The sequence below is a fragment of the Lagopus leucura genome, unplaced genomic scaffold, assembly GCF_019238085.1.
Source record: "Lagopus leucura isolate 7727_CA_CO unplaced genomic scaffold, USGS_WTPT01 Super-Scaffold_100009, whole genome shotgun sequence".
Classification (NCBI taxonomy): Eukaryota; Metazoa; Chordata; class Aves; order Galliformes; family Phasianidae; genus Lagopus; species Lagopus leucura.
The window spans coordinates 13,637,162-13,642,514 of NW_024962266.1; the positions used below are offsets into that span (position 1 = coordinate 13,637,162).

The window sequence follows — 5,353 nt, forward strand, 5'->3', positions numbered from 1 at the left end:
TGGCCTTTCCATTGTAAGGGTGCTTTAGCATACTGCCTGTAGCAGAAATGCTGAGTCATGGCCTGAAGTAGTGATTGAGCACCTGGTGGGAAGGCAGAGCCAACCTAGGGGAGTTCAGGTGCAAGCAATGCCCTTGAGTGACCAGAAGGGGTGGAGCCAGGATCCCACCCTTCCCAGACCTCATATAAGGGTTGGCAGTGGTAAGGGTCTCTATCACTGGAGATCTCTGTGTGCCTGAGGTCTTCTGAGGGTAAGTAGTTTTGTCTTGTTGGTTTTTTTTTTTCTTCCTCTCTTCTCTCCCCCCCTTTGATTCTGTGGCTGTTGTGTTTAGTGAAGTTTCTCTTGTTGTAGCCTAGGTTTTTGCCACTGTTGTTGTACCTTCCCTCAAATTATAGTGTTACAAACTGCCATAGCACTTTTTTCAGTAAAAAAAAAAATGCATCACAGAAACAGCTATTTTTCTTTGTTTTTAAAAAAAAAAAAAAGGAAGGAAAAGTATATTTATAGTTATGCTGAATAAATCTATTTTATTGTAAGTGGTTGTGGTATTTCTCCTGCAACTGTTAAGAAATTATCTTTGTAATCCCTTTTGCATTAAAGAGAATTTGCTGCCTTTTATATTTCTAACTTTGTAGCTTTGGGCACAAAGAATTTTTTTGCTTTCTCTACAGGGATCAGAATTCTATCCCATACAGTGAAACGTAATTGCAGTTGGTGTCTTTACTGTGGAAAAAGTAAAGCCATTTTAGAAATGCATTGAAGTAGAAGATGTTATCTTCTCTGGCATGCCTCCATCGCATCACAGACATGAGCGTGTAAGGTTCTAGGTGTACTGGAATCACCAGTTATGCCTTGTTGAAGAGAAGAAAAATGACTGGGGAGAAGAGATTCTACCATCTCTGGAAGTTCATGTTTGGTGGAGTTCTCCCTAGCAGAAGGCCTGTACAATGCCTAGATAACACGTGGAGTCAAAACAGGAAGAGAGGGTGGCAGAGCAGTACGTGAATGTTGCTTAACTCCTATGAAGCAGAGAGTAAAAATATTTTGTGGATTTGAACTTGCTCTGTGTGAGTGTCTTGGAACAGTGTCAGATGACTCTTTTTCAGGCAGCAATTGTTAGTGTTGTCAGTGCCCTGCAGTATCTTGTCTGTAAGCTTTTCTGACCTGTTTGGGTGACTGTAGACCAGTTAGACTAAAATTGTGTCCTTTCAGCTGCAGGGGGTATGTCTATTTCAGTGTTTCATTTTGAATCAGGAGCAGGCCTTGGAAGCCAAGTTCCTGGCCATTCACCCCTGTGGCATTTTGGTTTACATGATGAAACAAGTCTCAGAAGACAAATAGGATTCCTTCTGGGTGAAATTAAACTGTGGCCTGAAAGCGCACCTAAGATGCTGCAGTGGATTTGCAGTCCACACTGGAATTGGTTGGAGGTAATTCACCCTATTATCAGGTGCTCAAGACGTAGCTTCTGTTCTGTTGACACCTTCCTCTTGTACTGCACTAATTGTTACTGGAGATAGGCATACAGTCTAATCACTTTTTTTAATGCATTTATTCAAATCTGTTCTTATATCTTCCTTCTGGAATTGATTACTGCTCATTAACAAAGTGATTGGTGAGAAACAGGGTGAGGCAGATGGTGACCAGCCGGTACGCTGTAGCATGATGCCCTTCTCACCCTCAGTGACAGTACTGTGGCTCACTCGTTAGGGGCAAATTTCAGAGTAGTTAACTGTTCTGTTTCTGTTGACTCTTGATGTAAAAATATATTGGAACCTAATGCCTGGAAAAAAAAACGAGCAAAAATGTGGTAGTGTGACAAGGAGGTCTGTGGCTTACAGATCTTCCTGTCTGTCTATAAATGGCTAAATCAGCATGTTTTCTAGAGGAGGTAAATTTATCTGTCAATGCCTTAAAAAAAAAAAAAAAAAAAAAGTACATTGATTTCAATTTTTCTTTTTTTGTCTTTGTGGTTTTTTTGTTTCCTTTTTGGAAAGAGCAAATTAAAAAAAAAAGTATTGAAAAGAAAATACAAGCACACAGTGTCTCGTAGTAATCTTGATCTCTTATGCTTTGTGCCAGTTCAATACTTTAGATGTGTTTTGGCTAGTTCAGGAAAACACAGGTAGTTCAGAATGGGCTTAGAAGCCTCTTGCAGGTTCATATTGCAATGGTAGACATCTACCCTGTCATTGTGTGAATACATCAGAAAAAGATGTTGGTGCGGATGAAACTTCTGATTTTCAGGATAAAATATGTCCTTAAGACAACATTAAAAAAATGAAGGAGCTGAGTAGCAGTTCTATTGGCTATGTAAATTCGTGATCTCTGCTAAAAGTGTAACTTGCCCTTGATTTCCTTATTCTTTTTTCTTTTTGACTGTGGCTTTAAACAGCACTGAGTGTTTAATTTTATGTCTGATAAACTTCAGATGAATCAATAGATATACACTAGATTGCTTACAGTCAGCTTGTACAGAAGGTTCTCAGTCCTGAGATAAAAGCAGGAACAAACCAGGCCCAGCTCTAAGTGATGTCCATATGTGATAACCTTGGCAAGATTTCTGAGAGGATACTGGTTCTGAGATATTTAGTTTGTCCTTCAGCTTGTTGTCATCTTGACAGTAGTTGACACTAGCAGTTATGTGGAACAAATTCTTCAGAAATACTTAAGGGTTGTCGACATTAAGTTGTGCAGGGGAGATGTAGGTGGATTACAGGATGCAGCTGTGAGAGTTACCAAAGCTTGCGTTTGGCCCCTTAGTGTGGAGTATTCGTGGAACTACAGCTCGCTGGGGATACTTTGGACTACTTGTGAACAGATATTTTGCAAGTCTTTGAGCTCAGATCTGTTCTATGATTGGTATATTGGTCATCTGTTTTGTGGTGCTTTCAGCTGCTTTCAACCTATCTATTGAAAGACTGTCTTTCTCCACAAGCCCACTGTTACTAGTACAGTCAAGAGATGTTTGAAGTGATACACATCCCCCTGAAACTGCCCTGGATGGCTGATTTCTCAAGTGAGTTCTCTTCTTTGGAACTCAGGCTTTCTCCCAGGTACAGAACCTGCCCTACTGTCTGCCTGATGTGGCTTTGCAAGCATCTGAATGTTGAGATAAGACCATCCTTTCCTCCAAGAGCTTGGTAAAGGTAGGTTGTAAGGAGATTGGGTTGTTTTTTCTTCTGTTTTATCAAGATCTCGATCTTTTGTGTATATGAGAAAGAAAAAGAAGACTGTATTTGGCTTTTTTATAATGTGTGAATGGGAACAAAGAGTGAATTTTGATAGCAGTTCACACACATCTGCTGTAAATAATTGATACTTCTTGAATCAATGCATGACATGAAAGTCTTCCAGCAGCAAATCACGTGTCAAATTTAAGTATAAACCCTTCAGGAATTATATGTGTGCACTTGTCTTACATCTCGGACTCCAATGAAGGACAGTTAAGATGGATAGATCACATTCCCTGGCACATTTGTTGTTCTTTCAAGCATGACAAGCTAACACATGGGAGAAAACAAACATATATCCAGCATAAGGCATTAGTCAGTAGCAATCTAAGCTGAAGAAATTTGAATGTAATATAGAACAGATCACATGGAGAGGAAAAAAAATGAGGCCCAATACTTGCAGAAAAGACTTAAATACTTACATTCTTTTGTCTTTTTTAATATGTCCTCTGAAATAGCGAAAGCAGTACAGTATATGTGAAGGAAATGCTTTTACATTAATTCTTGAAAAGGAGTGTATTTTCTTTAGGTGCAGTTCTAACTCTAACCATAGAGTGGCAGTGCAGAATTCCTTCCCTGAAGTTCTGGAGTTCAAATAAATAAGTTGCAGCCTATGCAATTCATTACTCAGATTGGCAAACCCAGAAATTTTGCCATAGGTTGATGTTGAGGCTCCTGCATGCAGTGTGTTTAACTAGGTGACTTTCTGCTGTGGGGGAATGGTTTTAGAAGCAGAGTATATACTTGTCTAATTTTTCCACTTAAAAATGTTGTTGCCTATTTTGGACTCCAAGTATCTTACATGAATAACTTCATGATTTCCTCATCCTTAAGGCCCTTTGCAGGCAGAATGCTGACAAAATAAATAATAGCATTATTTAATGAAACGATGACCTGCAACTTCTTAAAATTCACGTGGAATATTTTCTCATTTCTTTAGGATTTATACTTAAAATCTAAACATCTACTTAATTTGTTTAAGCTGTAGTTCTGTCCTGAAACAGGTCTTATCTCAGGCATTTTTGCTGTACTGGATGAAATTTAACTTACCAAAAATGTCCAATAACTTCTTACATTGTTGCGCGTTCCTTTCTTTCACTTGCATTTGCTTATTTAAGTTGTTAACTCTCTAGAAAACAGGTTTGTCTTATTTGTTTTTCAATAAAACCTTTGACATCCTGTGTATATAACAAAGTAAAATATAATAAAGTAATTATGCCATTGTATACATGAGAAGATTTTAGCCTGTGATATTTACATCTTGGCTGTGAAGAATTCCATCCGTAATGTGGTGTTGAACCACAAACATGTCTTATGCTTTTAAAGCTCAGAACTGAATATAGCAATCTGGGAACTCTGCAGACCACAGCTACAATTTTAGTCATGTGTAATTCTATAGCTTAGATATTTGCAGAGAGTGAATGTGCAGGCTTGAATCTGAAAGTTTGTGCGTATCTTATTTAGTATTTTTGATTTCTGTTAAATTCTAGGTATTGTGTGATCTAGTCTAAAGAGAATTGTCTGAACTTGAAGAGGTTAAAATCACCTGTTGACTTCTGCCTATTTGATTGCTTTTTGGATGAGGCTCTGAACAGACAACATGCCATATGGGATCCAGCCAAAAAGAAGTAATTGAGCAGTACAGGTATGCTACTCTAACATTTTTCTTTGTTTGGTTTTTTTTTTTTCATACAGTTTCTCTTTCTTCCCTCTTCTGGTCTGTTGTGTTTGCACTTGTTATGCTGGTGGTCTGTAAACATGAGAAAAATGTTGGAAGGAGAATAAGGGGTGTATTAGAGTCAAAGAGGGGTGCTGGGTATGGGGGAGTCAGTGTGAGGTGAGCAGGTAAGAATAGGAGGCACAAAAAGGCTGGTTGGTCACACTGGAGGGTTTCTGTGTGGTTTTTTTCCTTAATCTGAAACCTTCAGAAATGTTATTTAAATTAGATTTGTAACTTCAATGTTGACCTCAAAACCCATGGTACTACCAGGTTTGGGTAGTATGAGACATGGTTTTTTTTTTTTGTTTGTTCTTGGAATTTTTCCAGATTTTCTGCAGCACTTGAAACTTATTCCCTGCCTTAATCCAAAGTAACTTTCAAGTATAGACAGGCCTAACAG

General features: G+C 38.4%; 1 long non-coding RNA gene across 2 annotated transcripts; it reads left to right on the forward strand.

Moving 5' to 3' along the window:
* The first annotated feature begins 219 nt into the window (after nucleotides 1-219).
* On the forward strand, nucleotides 220-4,866 carry LOC122181379. 2 transcript variants are annotated; one of them, XR_006179409.1, is made up of 3 exons: nucleotides 220-250; nucleotides 3,045-3,149; nucleotides 4,724-4,866. It is a non-coding gene; the product is annotated as an uncharacterized LOC122181379 (long non-coding RNA). The 2 variants fall into 2 exon arrangements; XR_006179410.1 differs by lacking the exon at nucleotides 220-250 and adding an exon at nucleotides 752-815.
* Nucleotides 4,867-5,353: the final 487 nt, after the last annotated feature.